This window comes from Apostichopus japonicus, chromosome 18 (genome assembly GCF_037975245.1).
Source record: "Apostichopus japonicus isolate 1M-3 chromosome 18, ASM3797524v1, whole genome shotgun sequence".
Lineage (NCBI taxonomy): Eukaryota > Metazoa > Echinodermata > Holothuroidea > Aspidochirotida > Stichopodidae > Apostichopus > Apostichopus japonicus.
This window is the reverse complement of record NC_092578.1, coordinates 3,877,982-3,905,000: the sequence shown is the minus strand read 5'-3', so window position 1 is coordinate 3,905,000 and position 27,019 is coordinate 3,877,982. Positions and strand designations below refer to the sequence as shown.

Below are 27,019 nucleotides of genomic sequence, written 5' to 3'. Positions count from 1 at the left end.
TGTGTAAAGATTGTTTTCATTTAATATAGTGGCTGCATATGGTCAGAGAATCCGTGGAGGAATTATCAAATAAGGGTTACCCATATCAGTTTCCGCGCAAAATCCGCACTATATACGTTAAGGGCATCTACATAGGTAACAGTTAAACCATAACTTTATGGTAAATTGGTTTTGGTGGGTTTATATACGATACAGTGGAATGCATATATACAGTCACTGCATCAGATGGTATATTGGCCTATGAGAAGCCGAATGAGACAAAACCCGTATTTTACTATTTACTGACTTCTGAATTTGTTTTGGACTATTGCGTTTTGGGCTTCTTTTTTATTTTATTTTATATTTTAATATCTTATTTTTTTAAGTATCGTTTAGTACGGGTGTTTTTTATATTGTTGCTTTTACTTTTCTTTTTTTCTTTGGCCTTATTGGTTCTATTTTGGTTTTTGTTACTATTTGTTTATAGGTTTTACATTTGTAAAGCGCTTTGAGCAGCTTTGCTGATTTGCGCTATATAAATATTACTTATTATTATAATATACACGTGCATTAAATCGAATACCCGTATTCATTTTAATATATAAGGGTATTCAAATTCATAGCCAATCACAAGGCGTTTCTATATGGTCGTAAAAAGTCCAAATTAAACGCGGGTCTAAGTAAGTAAATATTTACAAGGTGTTTGATTGTGTCCGTCATGCGGTCAAGTTTATTTTAACATAAATGCATATAGTTAAAAATCGATTTAAATCATCATAACAACCCCCTCCTCCTCCCCCCCCCCCCCCAAAAAAAACAATTGATTCAAGAATGTTTATGGTAGTGTCCGTATATACATCTTCGTATACATTAACCTGGGACCGACTACGTCAATGGGGAGACGCGCAAAAAAAAAAAACCCAAAAAACGTACCGACCATGGAGGGTCATGTGACGTGCTCCCTTGTAGCACTCAACTCTTATAGTACTCATTGAATGTATATTTTAATACAATTAATGCAATGATCTCATAGCTACCACAATCCTTGTGAAGCTACGGGAACAGTGTAATCTAGCTAAGTGGTATATTTGTCCAATGTTTACCGCATAATTCCAAACTTGCCATTTATATAGTATTGACTTTCAAAAACCAAGCTTATCAGGTCTGAACATTAATGTACATAGACACGAGAAGCAGACGACATGATTCGTTGCTCCTAGCAACACAAGGCTCCTTGCCGTGTTTGTACGTAAATGTACGTATGACCGGGCGTAAGGAATCTATAGGACTTTGACAGTAGATGTTCGAATAGTAGCCGAGGTATACATACAGATCAAGCTTTGTCATGAGACGGAAAGTAAATCTAATCAACGTCATTATCCAAACCAAAGTAATTATTTTCAAATTTACCGTAAATGCCCGTTATAGTGGCGTTCTATCTCTTCGAACTGACAACGGGTTAAATAATATGTAAGTAGCGTCCGGGAGCACGTCACATGACCCTCCACGGTTGGTATGTTTTCATAATGTGGAGTGATCCCTCCAGATCATCTTAATTTCGATGTATCTATATATATATATATATATATATATATATATATATATATATATATATATATATATATATATATCACAGGTGAATGCATGTTATACTATAGAGTTCCTCACAGCGCCCGGCACTTCTCGTTCTTGCGAAAACTTAGTTTCATACAAATAAAGTAAAATATTAATTCGTTATTATATAATTTAATAATAATAATTTTTTATTTCAAGTGATTAATGAGCGTGGATAAGTTTGTAGGTACACCAAGAGTTTGTAGGTACACCATTGGCCGTTAGCCTTTAGTAAAGTGATATACATACTATTTTGTTCTTAAATAGGAAAAAGTAATTTTGTTACTTTGTTTTAATTAATTAATTATTAGGAATAACAATATACACATTTTATGTAACAACTTTAATATTTTAATAAATAACAAATTGATAACTTGTCGTTACAAAAAGAGTAAATAAATAATAATAGAAACAGCTGTAATAACAAATTCAAATGTTTATTTGCATGACACTAGCGTGTTTTTGCTGGAAATTGTTACAAGACACTTGTCGCTACCACAGCCGCACCGAGGCATGGCTTGTTGACCGAATTGGCGTTTCTGTATTGTGTTCTTATATGTGTGAAACTTAAATGTATAAATTAACTATACAGTTGGCATTGTAAGCATCTTCTCAGTTTTCATTATTATTGATATTTCCATCACAAAAGTCAGCGTTCGTTTTACAGTTATTACGTACATACTACCTAATTAAAGTTACATATGGGGATTCCCATGGCGCAGAGACTTCTGTGTTAAGTTCCTTCTAAGAGACGGCTTTTACAAGTTACTAACATTTGAGGCTAACCTCTCACGCATTCTATTCTATTATATTCATATTTTCCAAGTTGTTGTCTGTGAGTGGAAGCTACTTTTGCCTGTTGCATTATATATATATATATATATATATATATATATATATATATATATATATATATATATATATATATATATATATATATATATATATATATATATATATTTAATATGTCCAGAGACACGGGTTTCAACGAAGCAACAGTCCGCGACGAAGCTAAGAGCCCTATATGCTTGCGCGAAGGTAGAAAGCAGGTCAAGGGGACGGGAGGGGGAGGGGGGGGGGTGGGTGTAGGTATGGGACTTGGATGTTCAAAAAGAGAAACCCAATCATCACCATCATTGATCTATGTGATAAAGATAACCGACGTGAAAAACTTCCCCAAACAGCTATAAGAAAAGAAATCTATTCTATTTCGGAGATAATCACGGATTTAATGTTTTTGCCCCCATAAACAACGCTGAAAACTATAACTATTACAAATTGCGACAAGTGTGCTTCAAGTTTTTCGTATGTTTTTCCTTTATTTATTTATTATTCTAATATTGATTTTCTGTTATGGAGATGGGTTTTAAAAATGCGGAATCTAAAATAATGAAACTCTTCACATGACGTATAATGATGGCATTGATTTTCTGTGACACACTGCGTAACATTCTACGTTACCTCTAAAATATGACAAGAATGAACATAGCGAAAGTTAAACATTTTAAATGTGGCAATATGACATCACAGATATACAAAATGTCCCGACTCTTAAACTAATATATGTCACCCAAACTGAGAAGCATTTTGTCAGCTGTTGGGATGAGTTTCATCACAAAGATTTCTCCGCCTTTGAAGGTAAATGATGATAGTTGGGGTTTTGTGTCTCTTTTAATGAAAAACGCATGGACATGGTACAATTAGTTTTGTACTGCTTCAAAAACTTATAATTACATTGCTGGACGATTATTGGAAGAAGCCCACGTTCTGTTTCATTTTAAACAGAGTTAATATACAGAATTTTATTTATAAAGGAAAAAAATATGTCATGCATGAATTTCTAATCTGTCTTCATCATCACAAGAAACAAGAAGGCAATAAAAAAGGGCAACAATTTTTAGTTAAAAACGAGAAACGATTCTCGAACACTGCGTACAGTACATGTGGTACTGCGTACACTGCGTACAGTGAACACTGCGTACAGTGAACACGTACGTGAACACTGCGTACAGTACAATCCTATGAGTGGTGAAGCTTGGATACCTTAATATGTATTTTTGTGATTTTTGTTATATTATCAAGCTGAAGGTGAAAAAAAAAGAAAGAAAGAAGATTCTCCAAAGATATAAATGTCTAGTCGACCTTATCTAAAGTGGTATATCCACGTTACTATGCCAACAAGCAGTAATAAAGGCACCGATAGAGATAGCACGTTCCCATGGTTACACAGTGACGTTGAACAGCAGTATTGGCACACACCCGTATTGTTTACTCCGCTGCAATAACTTAGTTCTTTGCAAGGCCTTAAATAATGACATCCCCGGCTATAGCTTGTCACGTGACCAAATACCATCTGCACGGTGATCTGAAGAAAGAAACAAATAAAGAAAAGAAAAGAATTATACATATTCAGAAGGAAAACAAACCTGCGTTAAGATTCATATCAATTTTCTTTCGGCAATAATGGAGAGGCGTGTATATCACAAATATACACATGCAGTAGACTGTAGTATGTCATTGTTACACATCAGGTGCGTATCCAGGGGGGGCGTTGGGGGCGCGCGCCCCCCGGGTAAGGAAAAGAGGAGAGAAAAAAAGAGAAGAAAAAAGGGAAAAGGAGGGGGAAAAAAAAGGAGGAGAGGAAGGAAGGGAAAAGAAAAAGAAAAAAAGAGGGAAAAAGGAGAAAGGAGAAAGTAGAAGATAGCCAAGACCTCGGGAAGAGAAAGAGAAACAGTCATAGTTAAAGCGCTGTTCCCTATTATATACACAGGTAGCCAGTGACAGATCAAGGATTACGGAAGGTGTGTGCGCCTCACCCTACCCCTTACATCGACAACTCCATTTTTGACGTTTCCATTTTTCCTCTCTCACTAATGTATCTATATAAATACTATATATGGTCTATCATAACGCGCGTGTGTGTATGGACGCCTTAAACAATTGTAGAATTGTGCTATATGGAACCAACTGTGGCTGGTCTTGAACTCGACCGAGTCGTCGGGGAACATTTCGGGAAGGGGGCGACCGCCCCACCCCCGAGCAAATTTTCTTTATGACATCGCTAGTAATTTCAAAATAGACAATGCTTAGATGCAACAACTTACAAGGCCTGGGAAGTGTCATTTCCAGCGATCTGGGAGGCATTTTCGGCCAAAATTTTTCTTGTACGCTTCGCGCCAACTCATGGTGGCGCTTCGCTTAGATAGTTTGCCTACAGGCAATTACTCGCTACACGCCTGTTCGAATTTGTAAAGCAAAGAGCAGATATAACATCGTATCAGTGAGCATTGAAATGCATTTTCCACGATGAACAGCCTCAAAAACTGTCTATGTGTGTAGTCAAAGGCGTAGGAGCCCAATTGGATTTGGGGGCTGTAATGACTTGCCCGAAAAAAAAAGCCAAGATTTTTCGCGCGCAAAGCGCGCGTTCAACGTACCGATGCCAGTATCATATAAGCAAACATCGGTCATTATATTGCATGGCATCGTGTACCGCACGGTACGTGAAAGTTGCACAGTATACCGCCAAATGCTAATGTAAACAACCAAATATCTTATGTAGATGGAGAAAAAGCATACAGATCCATTTATGTCAAAACTCTCTTTTACAGTAGTAATGTCGGCCAAGCTTACAACTTTATTTTAATTACCACGGAGATCATTTTTAAGCTATTCATTGCTATTTATTTTTCTTTCAGTAGGTGTCCGAAAAAAATTTGGTTGCGGGGAGGGGGGGGGGCTGCAGCCCCCGCCTCCTACGGGACCTACGCTTATGTGTGTAGTGTTCGGTTTCAATATACCTGATATCGGAAATATCTGCTATTTTTCTGTTCCTTCAACCAAGTTTTACAATAGCCATTATAAGAGGTTTAATATTTCTACACCAATAAATTAACTCTGTCTGAATTTTCGAAAATTTCCTGACCAACATAGTTAACCGGTAACTCGGTAACTATGCAATTTTTACCAGTCTGTTAGAGGTTGCAGGAGGTTTCTCTATATGGGTTATCCATAGATTGAATTTTGTGCAACATTATGGGTATGTTTTGAAGTGATTTTATTCACGAGAAATGTGAATTTTCAAATTCTCAACAAATAATGGGCTTAAAACCTTCAAAAGTGGGGCTTTCGGATATTGTGGGCCGTGACGTAGAATCACCTACAAAAGCAATGATCCATAGGACATGCAATGAGGTCGAACATGATGTGTGACTGGTGACAATCTTCAAAAAGGTTATGGATGGAAACAAAAAACTTTTGGGAAATACTTGGATCTCAGGCAAAAGTGTACATCTGGTTGCTCATTTTCAAGCCCGAGAAGTGCCATTTCCGGTGATCTGGGGGTATCAAAACCAAAAATTTTCTTGTACGCTCCGCGCCAACCGATGGTGGCGCTCCGCTTAGATAGTAATTCGCGCCCCCCGGGTTAGAAAATCCTGGATACGCGCCTGCACATAACGTAACTTCATTTTATGTTCATTTTATGTAGCACAAGTGTCTTCCCACTGATACCGTCAATGATATTACGAACTTTGGACAGATTAATACTAATACTTGGGATTAGTTACGAATGGATTACATTTGATCATCAACTAAGGCATCCTCCAAAAGCACCACCCGCCCCCAATTAGATAGAAATTAGTAAACTTAGTTTTGATTCTAAAAGTCTTGTTGACCGGTATAACATTTGGTATTATTACAAAAAAGGCAGAAAACGAATCGAAATTTTCTGCTCTAAAAGTTACGTCTTTTCTTATTTATCTGAATGGGAAAGTGTCTAGTAATGCGAATAAAATCCTTCTTTGCTACGTGTGTTTGCATAGTGGAAACATTAACCAAAAATCAGCCTATCAACTTCTGGTTTAACATTATAAACGACCTTGAAGGACTTTGGAAAACATTAATAAATATGGTCAGCCTGTGAAAGAACTTTAGGTGGCATCAATGTAAAGTGAAACAGCGTCCTCGATTTTATCACCAACGTTTTACGGTTCCTTATACGATATTGGTTCCGTGAGTATGTGTGAGTTCCGAACCAGAGCATTGTCTAGAATTGGAGCTTTCCTTTTTACATTAAATATTTGTCTTAGTTTTGGAAGAGCAAACAAATCTGAAACCTGGATCCACCCCCCTCCCAAATCTGGTAGAAAAGCCAAATGATACTTATAAAGTTAAAAATAAATTTCAAGAAGTTTATCTTTCCATCTGGTCTACGCCTTATAGTTACGTGTACTGGCCCCAAATATGCTAGATATTCAAATATGGTCACCTTTGGTCAAAATTCTTAAACTGCTTCTATAACAACCTTCAAATAAATATTCCTAACTGGGACATTCAGTCATCTTGTGTATCCCTTAAAAATGTCTGAGAACAATTTGGAGAGTAAAAACCTCCCGGAAAGTACTTTTTTGAAAACTTCTAGCAATTATAGAGTGCTATAATTCGGGCCTATGCTGACTACCTCTGAGGCAACTTCCATTCACCGTGACACTAGATATTTCATTTAACATTCCCAAGCCTTTTCCTATAGCTAATAACTTGGAGTTTTATCAAAACCTCAAGCACTGGTGACATTTAAATAACATCCGTATGTATTGCCCCAAAGCGTGACGTGCTAAAAGTTGTGAAGAGTTTTTTAGAAGTAATTCTCCCCTGGAGATTCTGCCTCTCCAAGTTATTCCCAGCCAGACACAGAGGAAGGTTCCATTATGCAATTAATTGTCTAAGAGGGAGTAAAAAAGATGTTCCAGAGGGTGGCATATAAATATAAAATGCTTGATGTTGTTTGATGTTGTTTGAATATGAGTGACCGTTATCTGAATGCCTAGCATATCGGTTAAGCATTTACTGATGGGTCCGTTAATGAACTGAGAGCATTGCTAATACATATAAACATACTCATGTGTATATATATATATATATTTATATATATATATATATATATATATATATATATATATTTATATATATATATATATATATATATATATATCATAGTACCACTATAGCTCACACTTACGTTTGCAAATGACTAAACTGAGACATCCTGCAAATATTGTTTTCATGAATTAACTAATAATAATAATAATTATGAAAAAACTGAAGAAAATAAACAGAGATGAAAAACGCAACGCTGCGATTAATTAATGGTGATATATAATACTAAACATTTGTTGCTCATGCATGCAGGCATTATTTACATCGCCATTTATTAACAAGCATACATCAGCTGTAACTTGCTGTTTAATTAACGGTTCTTCGTTGAACAGTCAGATTTGCATCAAAATGTAGCTTCGCTATTTTTTCAGTTCAAGCATTGCCGTTAGCGATTAATATAAATATTAAACCTCTCCCCATTTGTGCATGACGGCAATTCTATAACCCCTCGGAGTTTATAACGCATATCATCATTAACTGCGCTATTGACCTATACACACTAACTTCGCCAATTGCCGCACAAGCAATAAAAGAATAAGGAAAAAAAGAATGATGATAATTGCACAGATGCGAGAAGAACAAAAAAGGTGGGTATGTTTTTAGAGGGAAATGCATTACATCTGATATGCATCGTGGCCGAATTTGAAAAGCCTTATCGTTTAATCAAAGGTCTTTCGCGATGTAGGCCTATGTATTTGTTTGACAGATAGCTGCAACATACGAGGTTCCACAGAGACACAGAGAGGAGTATATATGGTGTACCTTTCTCATCCCTTTTCCTCACACAGACATTTTCAAAAGTATAGTTATTAACATAACCGTGCGTTCAGGCGAGATTATATACATCTAATTTAGTCTAATTTTGCCTCAGAATTCACCATTTGACATATAACATATCAATTTGTTTCTTTTGTGGGGGAAGTAGTTTTTTTAATGTAGAATCCTACATCCGATCCTGAACGTTTCAACTTTGAATCCCCCCAGCCCTCCCCTCTCCAAATGTGTAACACGTATCTTGTATAATTTGTTGTTCAATTCGTCCAACTGTAAATAATATCTTTGCAAGGTTTTTGCATGATTTCGTAATTGCTATTTCGATGTGTATCTTTTCGAGTTTTTTTTGGTGATGCATATAGCGTTATTAAGTAATATATGCTCGATTTCACAAATTCAATCAATACGTCTTGACTTCATCCGTTTACTCAGTTTACTTTACTCATATAGACGTCTTACCTTGACATGTTGTAATCATTTGTTTTTAGGTCACGATTTACATTGTGCAGCAGGCGTATGATAAGCCTATACGATACCCACAAACCGGTCGTGAAGTGGAATTTTTCTGGTGTGTTGATCTTTATTTATTTATTTAATATATTCATATGTATATGTATATATATATATATATATATATATATATATATATATATATATATATATATATATTCGTGAAGTGGAATTTTTCTGGTGTGTTGATCTTTATTTATTTATTATATACATATGTATGTATATATATATATATATATATATATATATATATATATATATATTCGTGAAGTGGAATTTTTCTGGTGTGTTGATCTTTATTTATTTATTATATACATATGTATATATATATATATATATATATATTGACATATATGTGTATATAATGAGTAAAAAGGAGAATGAAATGGAAATAAAACTTTTGCACAACGGAATCAGGATTTGGTCCATTAACAACAACAAAAAGGAAGAAGACCGTATAACAAGTTTTATCTTAAGTATTTTAACATGTTCGGTATATAACGATATACCGGTACATATATAGTTTTAGAGGAATACCGGTATATCGATATAGACAGAAATAACAGTTAAAACCAATGCTTATCAGCCAGAATACGAACTGCATTGCATGGGACTTGGAAATGTAAAACAGATATTGCTTCTTGATGGCTCATGCAAACATTTTTTTTTTGTATTTGCCATTTGCAAGCTTCTTTCTTGTTAATTATTTAAAAACGTCTGTCCACAAGATTCCTCTCGCTTTCTGTTATTCTCTGATTAATTAATACTACTTTTATCACAAAATGTCGTAAACCTTGAACAGTTTATAAATGTTTTATGTAGCACAAGTTTCTCGTTCATAGTCATAGTGTGATACGCCATGCTTCACTATCATACATTCATGAAACATGTAAATGTATAATAATCTAGAATGGATATTTCTTGATATCTCTGAAAGTGTTACACGGTATGATATACAATAATAAAGTATATACGAGATAATTACATCTCTCTCAAGTTTGTAATTATTTGAAAAGTTCGCTATGTAAAAAGACAGTTCACTTATTTAGAAAATATGTGTACCACTTTGTGTACAACGGTACGCAAAATCGCAAGAATGTTCATCAGCCTCATACTCTGGCCTCTTTCAATACACCGGTATTATATATAACTAGGCGTTTAGACTAAATGATAAAAAACCGGCCGGGAGGGGTATACAATGTGTAAGTAATACAGCACCCCACAGTTTTTATTCATCGCAGTTAATTCAAGTGTTCTTTAACCTGTCGGAAGTTTGATGGCAATGCTTGAACCTATAGGGCCCCATATACATGCGCTCTGATAGCCACTGCTATGCCCACGGTCAACGGGCACACACACGCAGGCACGTGCACTTACACACAGAATGAAAGTAAATAAGTTACCGCATGCATGGTATTATTTTAGCGAAGTTTAGACAAGTAATCTTTCGCTTTAAGTTTCAATGTATTAATACAATATAATGAAACATGAAACGATTACGAAAGAATGAAAATAAGTGGTTAATAAAGGATTGATTGTCCGACGGTTTTATTGTTTACGGGTTTCGGTTTAGGTATTTTTTCCACAATAATTTTTTTTATAATAACTCATAACCCACAGCTTGTTATACAACTTACCCCACAAAATCGATAAGTGTAGGACCCGACGCAAAAGTTGGGACAAGTCTCAATCTCAGCAGTTTCTACGTAATCTCGACAACTTTTGAGTTTTGCGTCAAATTCGTGACCGTCTCTGTGTCGGTAGGCACCGCAACTATAACACTCCAGCGGTGTATCATTTAGCCCTTTGTTGGTTGGCATATCGAAACTATAGTCATTGTAATTATCATAGGCACAATTCTCTTCCGACGCCGTCTCTTGGGATAACGTTCTACCCGCCATTTGTAGCAAAAGGCAGACGACAATTGTAAGCTCGCTCATTGGGTAATCCTGTCTCACTTCGTTCTCCTCCATTGTTGTGTCAGCTGAACAATTATTCCTTCAGTGCTTCGATTACAGATCAACCCAAGTGCAAGACGAAAGTGCAGGAAAATTTAATATTTCTTTGTTAGTTTTAATATCCATGATGATAAGGCATTCTACGATGGAACCAAAAAAAAAAAACAAGTAGAAAAAAAAAAGAAGTCAAAAAATAAATTCTTCCTTTATGTAGCTTCGACGTAAACTTCCAAAGATCAAAGTCTGCCGCACATCAGATTTTTTTCCACATTGGACTGGGCTATAAGTAACTGATATTCCATTCATATGTTGTTAAGATAGTAACTCATGAAATGAAAAGTAATGAAAATAATACACTGGGCTCTGTCGTTTATTGTAATCATTTATATTCCTGCCGGCAACTCCAAATGATTGTTAAAACAAATGTATACACCCAAAACCGTAATTTATCCTCTATCTATAAATATATAGATATTAATATATATATATATACGTATGTATATTAATATACATCTACATAACGGCGCAATAAGTATTAGTTTACAAATTCTCAAAGAAATGCTTAGCAACCGTATCCAGTTAATCCTTGTTCCAATATTGCTAATGAATTATGCGTCAATCACAGAGAAAGTAAAATTAACCGTATTTTCAAATCCGAAAGCTAAGCAAATAGATATATGCTTAGCCTTAGTGAAAAGCTAAACTGTAGCTCCCCTGGAAGAGTTCGTTGAGACTGGTTCTCTGTACGTAATGCAACAGCTATATATACATACATATGTGTCTGTGTATACAATAGATATCTTTCTGTTTAGAAGGGTTTATTTTAAACGTGTATGCTCGTGACACACAAGGTTCCATTACCAGCGCTTTCAGCCAATCACATCGCTGCCTTTCATTTGTGACTCGGATTGAGCAGAAAATTTACAAGACGAAAATTTAATGAAAAATGTTGGTCCGACATATTAAAGAATAATCAAACACAACGTACAAGTCGTTAATCATGTGTTCATAACTTCATTGTCTTTGATACAAAGAATATAAATGTAAGTACTTATATATGGAAGGAGAAGGAGTGGAAAAGAAGAGAGATGAATGACATGGATATCTGTCTCCGTTTCTATATTGATAATGATTTTAATGGTGATCAATATTCCCTTCATTCCTTCCTTATTCATTCCTTGATTTTCAATTAGGTTATACACACACTCATATATATATATATATATATATATATATATATATATATATATATATATATATATATATATATATATATATATATATATATATATATATATATATAAATATATATGTGTGTATATATATATATATATATATATATACAGGGATATAGCCACGCCGGCCGGCGGCGGCCGGTGGTAACCGCCACTCACGCCTGCCGGCCGGCATTGGAAGTGAATAAACAGTCCACTGGCCGGCACAAAAAATAGTAAAATGCTTGTGAAATACAACAAAAGTAAAAAATTTATCTTTCCCTTGCCGTAAAACATGATAATAACGTCACTTTTTTTCTGTTATTTACCAATTGTAAATCTGAAAAGTAGCAAAAATCACCCTTAAGCGGGCCCCTGGTATATATATATATATATATATTTATACATATACATATACATATACAAATATATATATACATATATATATATATATACAAATATATATATATATACATATATATGTATATATATATATATATATTTATATCAATATCTATATCTATGTGTGTATATATATATACATATATGTACATATATATCTATATATATATCTATATCTATGTGTATATTTATATACATATACACATATACACACATATATATATATACATATATATATATATATAGCGGCGTTACATATTCATTCCATACACATATATACAGATACATACAGACATAGTTATTGATGTTTAGATTTGTACCTTAGGGGTTATATAACAAATGATAAATAAACAACTCGGAATCAATAACAATCAGTAAAGCAAGAAAGACCTTGATGTATGTAATAATGATAATGACACTATATACCGAAATAGACGCCGACTCACTTCTATGCTGAATATGCTACACTATTCAAGATTTCAAGGATTCTCAATCCGAGTTTCAATCGCTGTTTTACAGCGCAGGAATATTGAGACTTGTAAGAAGGAAATTGCATGGTAACGATATAAGAGATTTTGTATTTTACAGTATAAACTTGTATAAGTAATATGTTCTGTTCTGTCTAGAACTCTAGATGGAATTTCTCACTAGCTAAACGCCACTCATCACTGAACAGCTGACAAGTGACAAAATTTTGTAAAGAGTTGGAAAATCCAGAACAGTGATAAAACTTCCAGCCTGCACCGGGATTCGAACCCGGGACTCTCGCTTTATATGCGGACACCCTAACCACTAGGCTATGGACGCTGATTGTATGTCCAGAGGTTCGAAACCGGTAAGGAAGGTCTTAATTCCACTGTAGGCGTTTGTCACCTGTATCGTACAATACCATGCATGCAGTTCTGGTTTGGTGACACATTTGCCTTACTCTAGAGATCAAACATGATGCTAACCAACTCGAAAACATTTGTGATTCCTAAAGCCGGATCTCGAAATATATATGGCAGTCGAATGAAAAGTAAGTTGCTGACGAAGGTTCCAGGGGGACCGAAAATTCCAATATATTTTCAATATTTTTTAATATCTTCTTTTGGAGTAAACGTGGATTTTCTTTAATATATATATATATATATATATATATATATATATATATATATATATATATATAGGCCTATTATATATATATGTGTGTGTATGTATAAATATATATATATAAATATATATATATATATATATATATATATATATATATATAAATATATATATATATATATATATATATATATATATATATATATATATATATATATATATATATATATATATATATATATATATATATATATATATATATATATATATATATATATATATATATATATATATATATATATATATATATGGATCTGTTTTGTATATCCTTCTTCTATGAACTGATAAGCCCTTTTATCTGATTTAGTTTGTTTCATTCAACTCTGGATATACGAAAGATTTACACTTTTTTATTTCTTTGTGCATATTCTCTGTTTTCTGAAGTATATTTTCTTCATTACATTCTTATCATTTTACCTACACCAACCCGATTATTTTGATACTTGCATGATTTTATCCTGCACGATTCAAAAGAAAACATATTGTGTATACTGTGGCCTTGAGCATTAGTTGACTGGGGACTTCAGTAACAAAATGACCAAACAAAGAAATCTTTGTCAATTTATTTTTAAGGAAGGTTGAATATGAAAGAGAATAAACAGTTTTCATTTAAAGGGAGAGTATAATGTAGTCGATATAGAGGACTTTTTGTCATCATGTGAATTGTACATAAAATTGACATTGTGAGAATTGCTTTCGAAATGTTATCTACTTTAAAAACAAATTTTGTATCTGATCTTGTACGGAATAAATTCAGAAGGCTCATGTTACTTGCTAATGTTCTGTTGGCGTATTACATGTTAAATAAATATAAACCGTAAATACAAAATCTCAAATTTGTTGGTTTAGATGATATGATTTAAAGATTTCTGTTGAAAAATGAGATCGGTTGGTTATAATACTATATACTATGCAATGCAATACACCACATGACTGCTGCATGCATGGGGAGTAATTACCCTTGTCAATGCCCCCATCTGACTCCGTCGAAATTTGATCTTCAACGAAGCCGTATTTTGCACGTCTCTGTCAATATATTTCCACGCGATTTAAATGTATTTTGAAAAGGTATGACATTTTCTAGGTATTGTGCATAGACAAACGACCTTGGGAGTGATTTACGAACAAAATAAACTGATGTGTCAATACAAATAAATAAGATAAAACGCATAAGAGGATAAGAAATAAAATAAAAAACCCAGAGGAACCCTTCTTCGAGTTTAATAAATCAAGTTTTATTAGTGATAACACCCGCTACTGTCTACATAATGGCCTCGCCATTTTCATCTGGTGTATGTTACACGATGGGAAGTATGTTACCTCATTTACATGTCATTAAGCCAATAAAACAGCGTACGTTTCGATCAGGGAACTTCCCTGATTCGTTATATTGATTCTGGCAACTTTTGGCTGTATATGTTGTGGCGTTGCCAATCTACACGTTTCTTATAGTAACAATAATGTTTATGGATTATTCTTCTTTTTTTGCTAGATACTGACGGTTAGATCAATATATATATAACATTATAACACAGGACAAGTATGGAACTCAAGATCAAACGCAATTTTTTAAGAAATTCAATAATAATATGAAAAAAAATAATAATTATCCAAAATAATAGTAGGTAAAGTTTTGTGCTGCAGTGAAATCTTAGAGTTGGCACTGTATAACAAAATATATCGATTATCCGGTTAATAGTACAATTATATAATTACATTTATATATATATATATATATATATATATATATATATATATATATATATATATATATATATATATATCCATCTATCCATCCATTCATCCATCCATCCATCTATCCATTCATCCATTCATCCATCCATCCATCCATCCATCCATCCATCCATCCATCCATCCATCCATCCATCCATCCATCCATCCATCCATCCATCCATCCATCCATCCATCCATCCATCCATCCATCCATCCATCCATCCATCCATCCATCCATCCATCCATCCACCCATCCACCCATCCACCCACCCACCCACCCATCCATCCATCCATCCACCCATCCATCCATCCATCCATCCATCCATCCATCCATCCATCCATCCATCTATCTATATACCAACTTTGTGTGTATTTGCACTAATAGTGAAAACGGTCACATTAATATTAATACAAACAGCAACACTTTCCCCCGGTTAACAAATGCGTTCATATCAAATTCTTTCCCGTGTGACTATTCCTACAAAGTTTTTTCACAAAACTAAAATTTGTTTCTACACACTTAAATTCTTAGTAAAATCGGCTGCCATTTTCTTGCAGTATCTCTCAATGACACTTCAGTCATTGAAACATAATGAAACACTGCCCGAGCTAACTGATGCCCTTCATGGCTCTCGTTTGAAATCGATATATCGCAAGAGATTTACGTGTTCATACATCACGGATTTCCTCAGAAATGTGTTAATGTCACTCGCCATGTGTATTTCCGAGGTGTCCTTGGCATGTATCACATATTAATAGATAGATAGTTTCGCTCGGATTGGAGGTCCCCGCAAGGAACCATGCAGTTGCTTGGTAATTACTAAAATTATACAACCATATTCGTGCAATTTCCACCATGTCTCTGTCAAATATTATACTATAGTGTACACTATATTTATATGCCTCTGGTATGAAATTAAGTCTTCTTACACAGATAGATGTAATTAACTTATAATTAGTCTCAAAGCGGAATCAGCGTTTGTGTTTAACAAAAACAAGAGGCCAAAAACAGAAAAAAAATGCATAAAAAAAAACGTTTATTTTTTATTTTTTATAAGAACAAGATTTTTGTACGTGATATAAACACCAATGACAAACATGAGTTTGCAAAGTCTGATAGCCACAAGTCAAGAAAAGTACAACCCGTCGCTATATTATATGACTTTTATTGCTTTTTCGTTGAAAAACCAAAACTTAAGAAAAGTTGATTTATGTCTTAATAATATTTTCTCACACGGAAAAGCTCTGGAGAAATAGGAAAATTCGAGGTGACGCATGCTTGTCACGTGACGATATAATTTGTGATAGAAATCACCCCTCCCCCCCCCCCAAAAAAAGGAATATGTGAGCTACGAATGAGAATAAAACCAGGAATCATGATTTTTCATTTATGAAATCTTATCACATTTATATTCAAAAATCCACCCACCCCTAATTGATTTAGGCAGAGGCTTAACTTTTATGGAATGACCAGAGCCGAATGAAGGATTTTATAAAGGTCTGCCCATGTGCGGAAAGGCAATTCCCATGTGCGGAGAGATGGGCGGGGGGGGGGGCGGGGGGTCCTACTCCAGAAAAGGTTTAGACTTCAGATTGGTGTATTCTGAGGCATGTTTGGTCTATAAATTGGTCTATAATTAGTCCTAAACGCAAGGTTGTAATTACATATAACTGTTCCTTTGTGTGTGAGGTGGAAAACGGGGCTCTAATGGTGCTCTAATGCTTTACCCCGACTGAATTGTAAAACATCCTCCTACTGGAATATCTACCCCGACTGACTATGAAAGGTGGGGCCTTTGTGCATGCTACTGGTCTCATACATGCTGCCCTGGAGAAACTGCAGTAATGGCTGGTTGCTCTATAGCGCATGCATGACTCTTGTATAAGCTCTCAGGCAAACAAGCAATGAAGAGCTGCCATGTATGTGCAATCAGGTGTAATTTGCATAACAAGAGATATGATGTGACGATTGTAGCATACTGCTTTAAATGTATATACAAATCGACAAATTTTACTATTTTTGCTGCAGCTTTTTGGTTTCGATGATAATCGTAACCTATGCATTCATGCAGGCGGAGAGTGTGTGTGTGTGTGCGTGTGTGTGACGCTTCGCTTGTAAACACGATATCTCAAGTAGGGAATCTTGAATTCTAGGTTTTTATCTGTTCAAAGATTATCTTTATGCGATTCTTTATGCGTGATGCGATTCTTGGGTACTATTGTTGTTGATATGAAGATAAGAGAAACATATTTTGTGAATGGTTGATATTTAGGGGACTAGTTGTGAATGGGGTAAAGGATCGTTTCCAAACATAACAGTCATGGGATCCAAGGCCAACAAAGGTCAATTAGGGGTCAAAAACTTGTATTTTTGCAATTACTTGAGAACCAAATGTCCATCAAGGGTGGGAGTTACGCTATTGTAATACAATAGTCGACCTGCATTTGGGTGACCTTTGACCTCAGGTTGACCTCCAGTGACCTGCATTAGCTTCTTTCAAGTTGATTCTTTGAAGTTTCGTGGGCATATTCCAATCTTAATTGTCCATAAGTTGACTCCTCTGCAACCTTAATGTGCGAAGTTATTAGAGATCAAGGTTCGGTTTGGTTTTGTAATACTTGGTATACTGCCATATTGTCATTGTAACAGCTAGTTCTGGTTATACTAACAAGCAGAAGTCTAGTGCATTGAAGTCATCGAAACCTCAATGCATTTTGCATTCTGGTTAACAAATGTAGAGAGTATTTCTCCATAGGGAAAAAAAGACAGAGGAAAGGTGATTTTTTTTTTTTTTAAAGATGTCAATGACATTTACCGATAATATTATACGAACGAAAGATTATTTTTTTCCGCCCTAAAGGGTCTTATCAAGTTTCAAATTAACATTCTACTCGACTGTAACCGATGTTAAATATCGGAAAGTGCTTTTTTTTAATCAGAGGCATATATTTCGTGCTATTTCGTGCGCTTAAAAAGGCGATAAATTTTCAAGATGCAGTCTTTGTTTTGAGTAACATGTATGCAGTGGCGTAGGAAGGTACTTTTGAGTGGGGGGGGGCTGAAGACTGATGGCCGGCCTGGGGAGGGGTCTAAGGGGAGGGGGTGTCCCCCTCCCCTTTGGAATTTTTTGCATTTCCAGGTAGCCTCAGATGCAATTTGGTGCAATATAGCACACTTCAACACCCACTCCATTTTGTAAACTTAATTTTGTATTTTCACCAGGCCTTAGATGCAATTTGGTGCTCCAAATGAGATTTTTTTTCTCATTTGGAAATGAAAAAGGGGTTTTCTGACTTGCGAAGCGGGGGGGGGGGGGCGGAATGATACTTCCGCCCCTCCACATTTTTCACTGGGGGGGCTGGCGCCCCAGCCCCCCGGTTCCTACGCCCTTGCATGTATGTCAGTTCTAATTCATAAGTTTAAGTGTGACGCCTTTACTCAATGCAGTTTCAAATGGTAACAAAATCTGGTTTTCAAATGCTGCGGTTATTTTAGCGATTGCACTAAATTCACGAGTTTTACATTCTGAACAAGGAGTGATACCGGTGTATACGTCCCTGTTTTTTCTATCTGACGAGAGGTGTGTGGCGGGGCGGGACAGGGAATGCATCACAGGGGCCCGGAGTCAGTTACGGGGCACGGGGAAATGAAGGATAAAGGATAATGTATTGTCAGTCCATAATATAATTAAGGAAAAATGGGGACTATAATAAACCTCCCCGGGCCCCGATCTCCCTCATCACATCAATAACAGACGTATATGTGCAGTGAAAATGTCTTTTCTGGGGCCTACAACCTTATGGCTTATGGACAGGTGATTGTGGGGGGGGGGAAAAGAAAGTTTCGAGTTTCCCGTCAAATGTCAAGGACCCAGACATCATCGTATTTAATGACTCTAAGAGGAATCCAGCAAAGACTTCAAACAAGAGATACATAGGAATTCTAGCTAAAAGTAATGAAAAGTCGAGATAAAACGTCACAAATTCGATCACAAACGTAGGGAATTTGAGATTACACGACTTAATTTTGAAAAAGTCGAAGTTTTGAGACAAATAGGCTTTTTACTTCTTTCCCTTTTCGATTCTGAATATGAAAATAATATTTCACTGACGCCTTTATAAAATAAAATGATATCAAGAAAATGTTCATTGAATGTACACTGAGTACACAACTCAACACGACGGTCGAGTGTGACAAAATCTGTCGCGGAACTGGCCTTAACAATAAAGCTAAATACAATCCCGTAGCTATTAATTCTGAGTTGAGAAGGGGCATCAACAATTAAATGAGGGGCACAATAATCGTGGCTTATAACTTGTGAAGTTTTTGTAATTATGATGGTGGCACAGATGGTAGTGGTGGTCGGGGGGGGGTGGGGTGGTGTGGAGACAATAGTCTACCCAGAAGGGGGTGGTGTGGAGGCAATAGTCTACCTAGAAGGGGGGCGACTCATATGTGCCTTGCCTGGCTGCGGGCTTGGTTAAAAATATGGCGGTGCATAAGAGCCATCGGTGATACCGACCAGTTTTAAAAAACGGAGTTTTACTGTAGATATACAACAAACAACGTATACAACATATATATATATATATATATATATATATATATATATATATATATATATGTTGTATACGTTGTTTGTTGTATATCTACAACTATAAATTGTTCATCGGTTTCATCAGATATATATATATATATATATATATATATATATATATATATATATATATATATATATATATATCGGGCAAAGTTTTTAGGGAAATATTTATCCCAGACTGTCAAATTAACAGCTGCATGTACGTTTCTATATATATATATATATATATATATATATATATATATATATATATATATATATATATATATATATATATATACATATAAATATTCTATATATATATATATATATATATATATAAATATATATATATATATATATATATACATATATATATATATATATATATTCTATATATATTCTATATATATATATATATATATATATATATATATATATATATATATATATATATATATATAGAAACGTACATGCAGCTGTTAATTTGACAGTCTGGGATAAATATTTCCCTAAAAACTTTGCCCGATATATATATATATATATATATATATATATATCTGATGAAACCGATGAACAATTTATTGACAGTGCTCTCAATGTAATTGACAAAGATAATAAACCTGTCAAGTTGAATATTAAGCTTAAAACGTCAGCAATGTTTTTCATTAAGGCATTATTTTCATCGGCGTATCTCAATGTGAATTTAAAAACAGTCGTAAAAATTGTCAACATTAGACCAAAACCATGACCAAGTAAATGCGGCAAGAATTACGTCGTTCTGCCTTTCAAGAACAAGTTTCAAGGCAAAATCGATACTCTTTGTGAATGATTACATCTTATTCATGATGAAAGTTGACTATTTTTGACAACTGAGATTTGATGACAGTTGTAAATGCCAACAATGTAACAGAAGAAACAAAGTATCATTGTGATTTATAACAAGGTAGAGTTGCTTATAGGATACTTGTTTAATGATTTTATCAGTGTGACTACGGTGACCGTTTTCCATTTGTATAGTGTTGCCAAGAAAAAAGGTTATCGATATACCAACGTATATGTTTGGGATTTTTCATTTCTTCATATTTGAATTCTTGACAAACTAATGAAAAGAGATGACGACACAACCTTCCAAATTTTCTGTTATATGATATTCTCACAACGTACCTGTCGATAACGATGTGGTAATAGGCTTGTTTTACACGTTTTCCACATACTTTATAGTAATTGTGCTCTTTCGAATAAAGTTTTTTTTTTAAAATAAACTTCGTGTTTCTTTCAATGGTTGCCCCTATATTTTGTGTTAACCCTCGACTAGGCTTAGTTATTTTGTGCAGTTCGTACAACAATCGAATATGCTTGGTATTATAACCATGCATTATAACAACACAAATAACATATATACAAACATATACACATACATACACGCATACACGGACACATACATATAAACCGACTACAACAAGCTTTTTGCGGGATAACCTCTAGGCGACATCAGACTGCGGTAGAAATTGCGTGGTTTATGGAAAGCTATAAAGCGGACTATAAAACTAGGTCAGTTCTCAGCTTATTAATCCATAGAATGTTATAAAAATCCAGGATTTGATATTAAAATCCATCTTGTTGATATTATTACGCATGGTGCGGCTAATGAAGATTGTCTGGATGAACTACCAGGTTAGGACACGATGTGGATCTTGATGACAGGGGCAATTTATAAACAAGTCTTGTTTCATTAAAAGTGTATGGTATACGTATACGTTTATTTTAAAGGGGGTGGGGGTAGGATGAATTGAATTGCTTATGAAAAATAGACCTACCACAACCAGATCAAATGTGCTTACATGAATAGGATGTGACGTAGCAAGAACAACAACAAAAGAGCAACAACAACAAAACAACAACAAGAACAACAAAGTTTGTCACTCTTTAAATCCACCTGGATATTAATTTAGGTTTTATCTATTGGTCAGTTTGTTTGATATTTATCCTGGAATAAACTCAAAGAGGAAAGAAAAAAGGGTATTGCAGTAGAATTACAACCAGTGATGCATGTGAGAATGAAATTTCAATGCAATGGCGTTATAAAGTAATCAATTCTTGAAATATATAACTTGCTGATATTTTAAAGCGGCGTAATGATATTTTAAGCTCGTTCATGCCACATATATAGAGAGTACCACGTTTCTCACCTGGGCCCAATTACACACAACACCACTTCACCCCAGTTCCACGATATCGATGTATGAAGTACACACCCTCTAAAGAAAACTGTTTAAATTTAGAATGTAAACATACTGAATGGAAGGTAATATTGAACTTTGCGATGCGATGATATACTATACCATATCATACCATCTCATACTACACCATGTCACGGCATACCATGCCACACCGTACCATGTCACGCCACACCATATCACGCCATACCATGGCAAACTACACCATACCAAACCATACTCAAACCAAGATTACAGTTGTTCAAAGTAAGACACGTCTGCAGAACAAGACGAAAGACTAAAGCGGTTTATTGTGTTGTTTACAGGAGTGGAAAAAAGGTTGACACTGTGCGAGAGGTGGGGTGGGCATGGGGTGTGGGATATAACCTTCGAGGGGCAGTGGGACATGTGACTTTGGTATTAGAAGGCAAAACACAAAGTCACCTCAAAGCATTCCGTACCACAAATGCTACCGATTTTCAACAAGAATGCGAGTTTTGATAAGAGGGACCTTTTGTTATTTTATATATATATATAAATATATATATAGGAATAACGGAAAAACTGTATATATAAATATATATATATATATATATTACATATATGTGGAATATAAAAGCATCATTGGACACTGCTCCTTTAAATATACTCAATCACTGCTAGAGATCCGCTCTGCATTGTAAAAGATTAACATGACCCTTTATGACGAATAAATAAAGCAATCACGAAACGCCATTTTCCACCGCCGCCGATAAACCAAGATCAATCTGCTAAGTAAGCCGCGTACATGTTATCTTTCAAAGCAATTTATAGTTTGCAACTGTTAAAGGAACGTTCTCTGTTAATTTTCTCTATGCAATCTGATATTGAGAAATAAGTTACTTAGGGTACACCTATATAATACGCAAACATCACCATGAGAACGAGTACAAGTAAAATTCCCATTTGGCTTGAGAACGAGCATGCGTACAACGTTTTAAGCAAGAGCCTGAGTACTCAATCTTGCACAAGAATCTATACTAGATTTCCAGAATGCACTTCGTGCGAGTACAATCCTTGTAAGCGAGTACGAATGCCAGGCACTATAAACACGAGTACGCCCTTACTCTATCTTGCTCTATAATTTAAGCTAGATTTTCAGAAAAGCCTCGAGTACGAATACAATTCATGATGGGCGATTCTGAATACAGACAATAATACGAGTACAAATTTGGACTTACTACAAGTCTGCTCCAAGACCTTAAATTCGTTGGTGGTTCTGGATGACCTTTGGAGGGGAGTGGGTCGTTAGGAAACTCAATCTTAATCCATGGTTAAAGAGTTCAGCCCTGAAGGAAGAGAAAGTGTATGCGGGGTGGGTGGGGGGAGGGGCGAGGGCTGATTATGTGGAAACATCTGTTCACCGAATGGTTCTTCTTTACAATGCATGTCGTATCACGAACTTCATGTTATAAGTCAGGTCAACATTGCAGGTCATTTAATGTCACAATCTTTCAAGTTCTCGTCATGGGACATTTTATTTCGTGGTAATGTTCGTATTTCATCGTGCGTTTGAGAACCCGTTTAAGATATCATCCCTGTTCAGTGAGCCATGGTCAATAGAGCATCTTTTTTTGTCATAAATCCAAAAGAAAAGAATTACCCATACTCCGACAGAAATTCTACAACCAGTTTGAATTCCCTTAAGATGGTATTATTATAGGTTTGATTGCTCCTTTAAGAGCTATCCTTGAACAATTCGATCACCTTTACCAGCTCTTCATGATCCATCCACAGGTAGTATTCTACCGGTGGTATCTCTCTCTGACGGATTATTTAGACGTGCAACCATCAAGTCAAATAACAGAGGATGATATATGACATGGCTTTATAAATTACAAACAAAAATCCCATTTACATCAAATAGAAATCCCTCTCGGATGAATGACAAATACTCTCGCCTCTCTGTTTATATATATCTATATACATCAAAAGAGAAAAGATATGGAGATGAGACCACGGAACTGTTATGAAATGCAAACTTTATGCAAAGTTTGGACAAGAATCTCTAGAGTAAGGTAAAAACGTGACATGACGTGACTATAGTATTGAGAGGCCTACAGTGAAATGACGACCTCTATTTTACTGGCGTCCAACCTCTGGATATACCATCATGAGTCCATAGCCAATTTGGTTAAGGCGACCGCGTGTAGAGCAGGAGGCCCAGCTATGAATCCCGCTGGAGGCTGGAAATTTTTAAGGCTTTTCTGTGTAAAATTGTCAGATTGTCAGATTCAAAGCGCCAGGGGTGCACTCTGTACAATCATAACACACACACACACACATATATATATATATATATATAATCATATTTGTTGTATCTTATAGTTCATTCTTTAGGCCCTCTTTTTCATTGCTCAGTATACCCCAACTTAGCTTATATTAACTGTTTTACACCACTCATATACACTTTCAATAATGGGAAATCTCTCATGCAGCCGTTGACCTGTCACTAAAATTACTATTTTGAGGTGAATATGGAGATTGAGGCACCCTTCATATGTCGCAAACCTAGAAAATCTCAGCTGAATATCTTTATGATGTTAGATTGGAATAATAAATCCTTTTCTCTATAGACAAGTTTTCATTCATCAATCTTAATCATTCAACAAGAGCCATTATAGATAATGCAATATTTCCAATACTAACAAAAAATTATTCCTTCATTTACATAAATTTGCATGTTTGTATCACTCCTGCAATTTTAATTTCTGTATATCTGTTCAATGCAGGTCGAGGCGTCGACCGTTGATTCGGAATTAAATGGTAACACTTTGAAACGACACATGGAATAGAGAGTGCATATAGGCTACCATAATTTTATCGGAACAGGTGGGGGAGGGGATGGGGGGAGGGGATAGGATGATAACCTCAGGTTGAAGAGTGGTATGAAAAGTCAAAGGTTTTATAGGATAAACAATTAAATTCTCGAGTAAAAACATGATTGAAATTTTCATCATAATGAAATGTTTGAGATAAAAACAACAGTGAAAAATTTGGGATAAAAATTAACAATTTTGATATGAAAGTTCAATTTTTGATGTGTTTTATGAAGAATGGTAAGATTTCAGGCCAAACTTTTATAATTCAGCATAGACATTCAACGTAGATATCCATGCAGTGAAAATTTAATTTGCGAGGGGTAGCATAAATTACCTCAGGTTGTTTACTTATCCCTGAATATCCCAATAATTCTTTTTGTCGTGTAAGCGACAAAAAATAAATACACCCCTCCCCCTCAATAAAAGTAGATGAAAAAGATAGAGAGAGAGATAATGCCTTGATGATATGAAGAAGATAAAAAACCTAAAGTAATTTTTGAACTCAACTCAACTCTATTTTTCCAGCATTCCAATCTGATTGTTAACGTAATATTTTACGGTTGCTATTCTGACAGTTCAATTGCAAACGGTAAAAGATATAACTGCATTAATCTTTTCATGCTTTCCGACTTTGAAAGAAAATTTCGGATCACGTTTTTTAGCTTGAGATTGGGTTGACTGATTAAGCCCCCCTGCAAATTTGTCAAAATAAACACAGAATATATGAAGTGCGTTTTTAAATTGATGAAACCTAGTACAGCGAGCTCGAATTGATTGATAATTTCACAAGGCCACGTGTATATAGCATCGCTTCATTGTGTAATTATGTGTAACATCATGAGAAATATATCACCCCCTGCATGCGTGTACTATATGTCTTCATTATTGCGTGATGTGTGTCATTACTGCCATACATCATTGCGTTAAGAAGTCGTCAACCTATACGTGCAAAATGTATATACGTGCAGGTCATCGCCATTGCGCATATATGGATAGGCCTAGCACGACTTCTCAGTGATCTTTGGAAGCGAACTTAATCGTAGATGTTTTGGCCGTTTTGGAAATACATAGTTTGTTATTTATTTTTCTGCTTAACAGATAACAGATCATTCTTCTGTGCATCCCTATAACCCCCTTGTAAGCCACTCCACTCCCCGTAGGTCACCTTAACTCGGAATTCGTTACGTTTGTACACGAGTCCTCGATGGCTCTGCAGGTACAAATATTTGTTTAGTTGTGTTTTTTAAATACAGCAAAGTAGATCCACGAAACGATCACAAAAGCAAGCATTAACGATAGAGTTGGTTTCATTTTTAGTAAGGTGTTGAAGCCATTTAGCTCAGTTAGTTAAGTGGTAATGTGCAGTTCTTCTCTTCCTCACTCTAACCCCTGTTCGTTTTTGACATGAATACCACACAGTAGCCTAACTAATTTACCACCGCCCAATGGCGTTTGATATTGTTGTTTATTGCATTACGCAAACGGTTATATCCTATTCCTTAATAGAATATCACACTCAAAGAGAGATTAAATTAAACAATTCCATTGATTGTAAACCTATTTTTCTCTCTAAAGTACCTAACATTGATGATCCTGTCAAAATTGACTGTCCATTACAGGGAAGGCAACACGAAAAGCGGGCAACGGCAAACAAATGCAGTTGAGTCACAGTGAGGATTTTATGAAATCTGACAAAATAAATAAAACAACCGTATGTCCCCTTTAACACAATCCTTACCTCATTACAAACAACAAGATGATATATTATTTTCCAGAAGGAATTCCAGAGCAGCTGTTATTTGCTGCATCAGCAAGACTAAATCAAATTTATCCTCGGGAAATAAACTCTCTTTTGAAAAGTATTTCACAGCCAAAAAAAAAAATTAAAGAAGAACAAGACCAAGAGGGAAAAAAAAATACACGATCGCAGCTGAAATAAATGTTAATGGTTCCTCCTTGTATTATTAGCAAATAAGCCTCTAAGACAATGATATGAATAAAGCGTAATTAACACAGAAGGAGGAGAAGAGAGCTGAACAATGGGGGGGGGGGGGGGTTGTCGAATAAGCCAAAATTAAGAAAGAT

General features: G+C 35.2%; 1 long non-coding RNA gene across 1 annotated transcript; it reads right to left on the bottom strand.

Moving 5' to 3' along the window:
* Positions 1 to 172: 172 nt before the first annotated feature.
* On the bottom strand, positions 173 to 11,792 carry LOC139958769 (uncharacterized). The gene is made up of 3 exons (XR_011789861.1): positions 10,452 to 11,792; positions 3,609 to 3,958; positions 173 to 3,542 (listed from the first exon to the last, which is right to left on the bottom strand). It is a non-coding gene; the product is annotated as an uncharacterized lncRNA (long non-coding RNA).
* Positions 11,793 to 27,019: the final 15,227 nt, after the last annotated feature.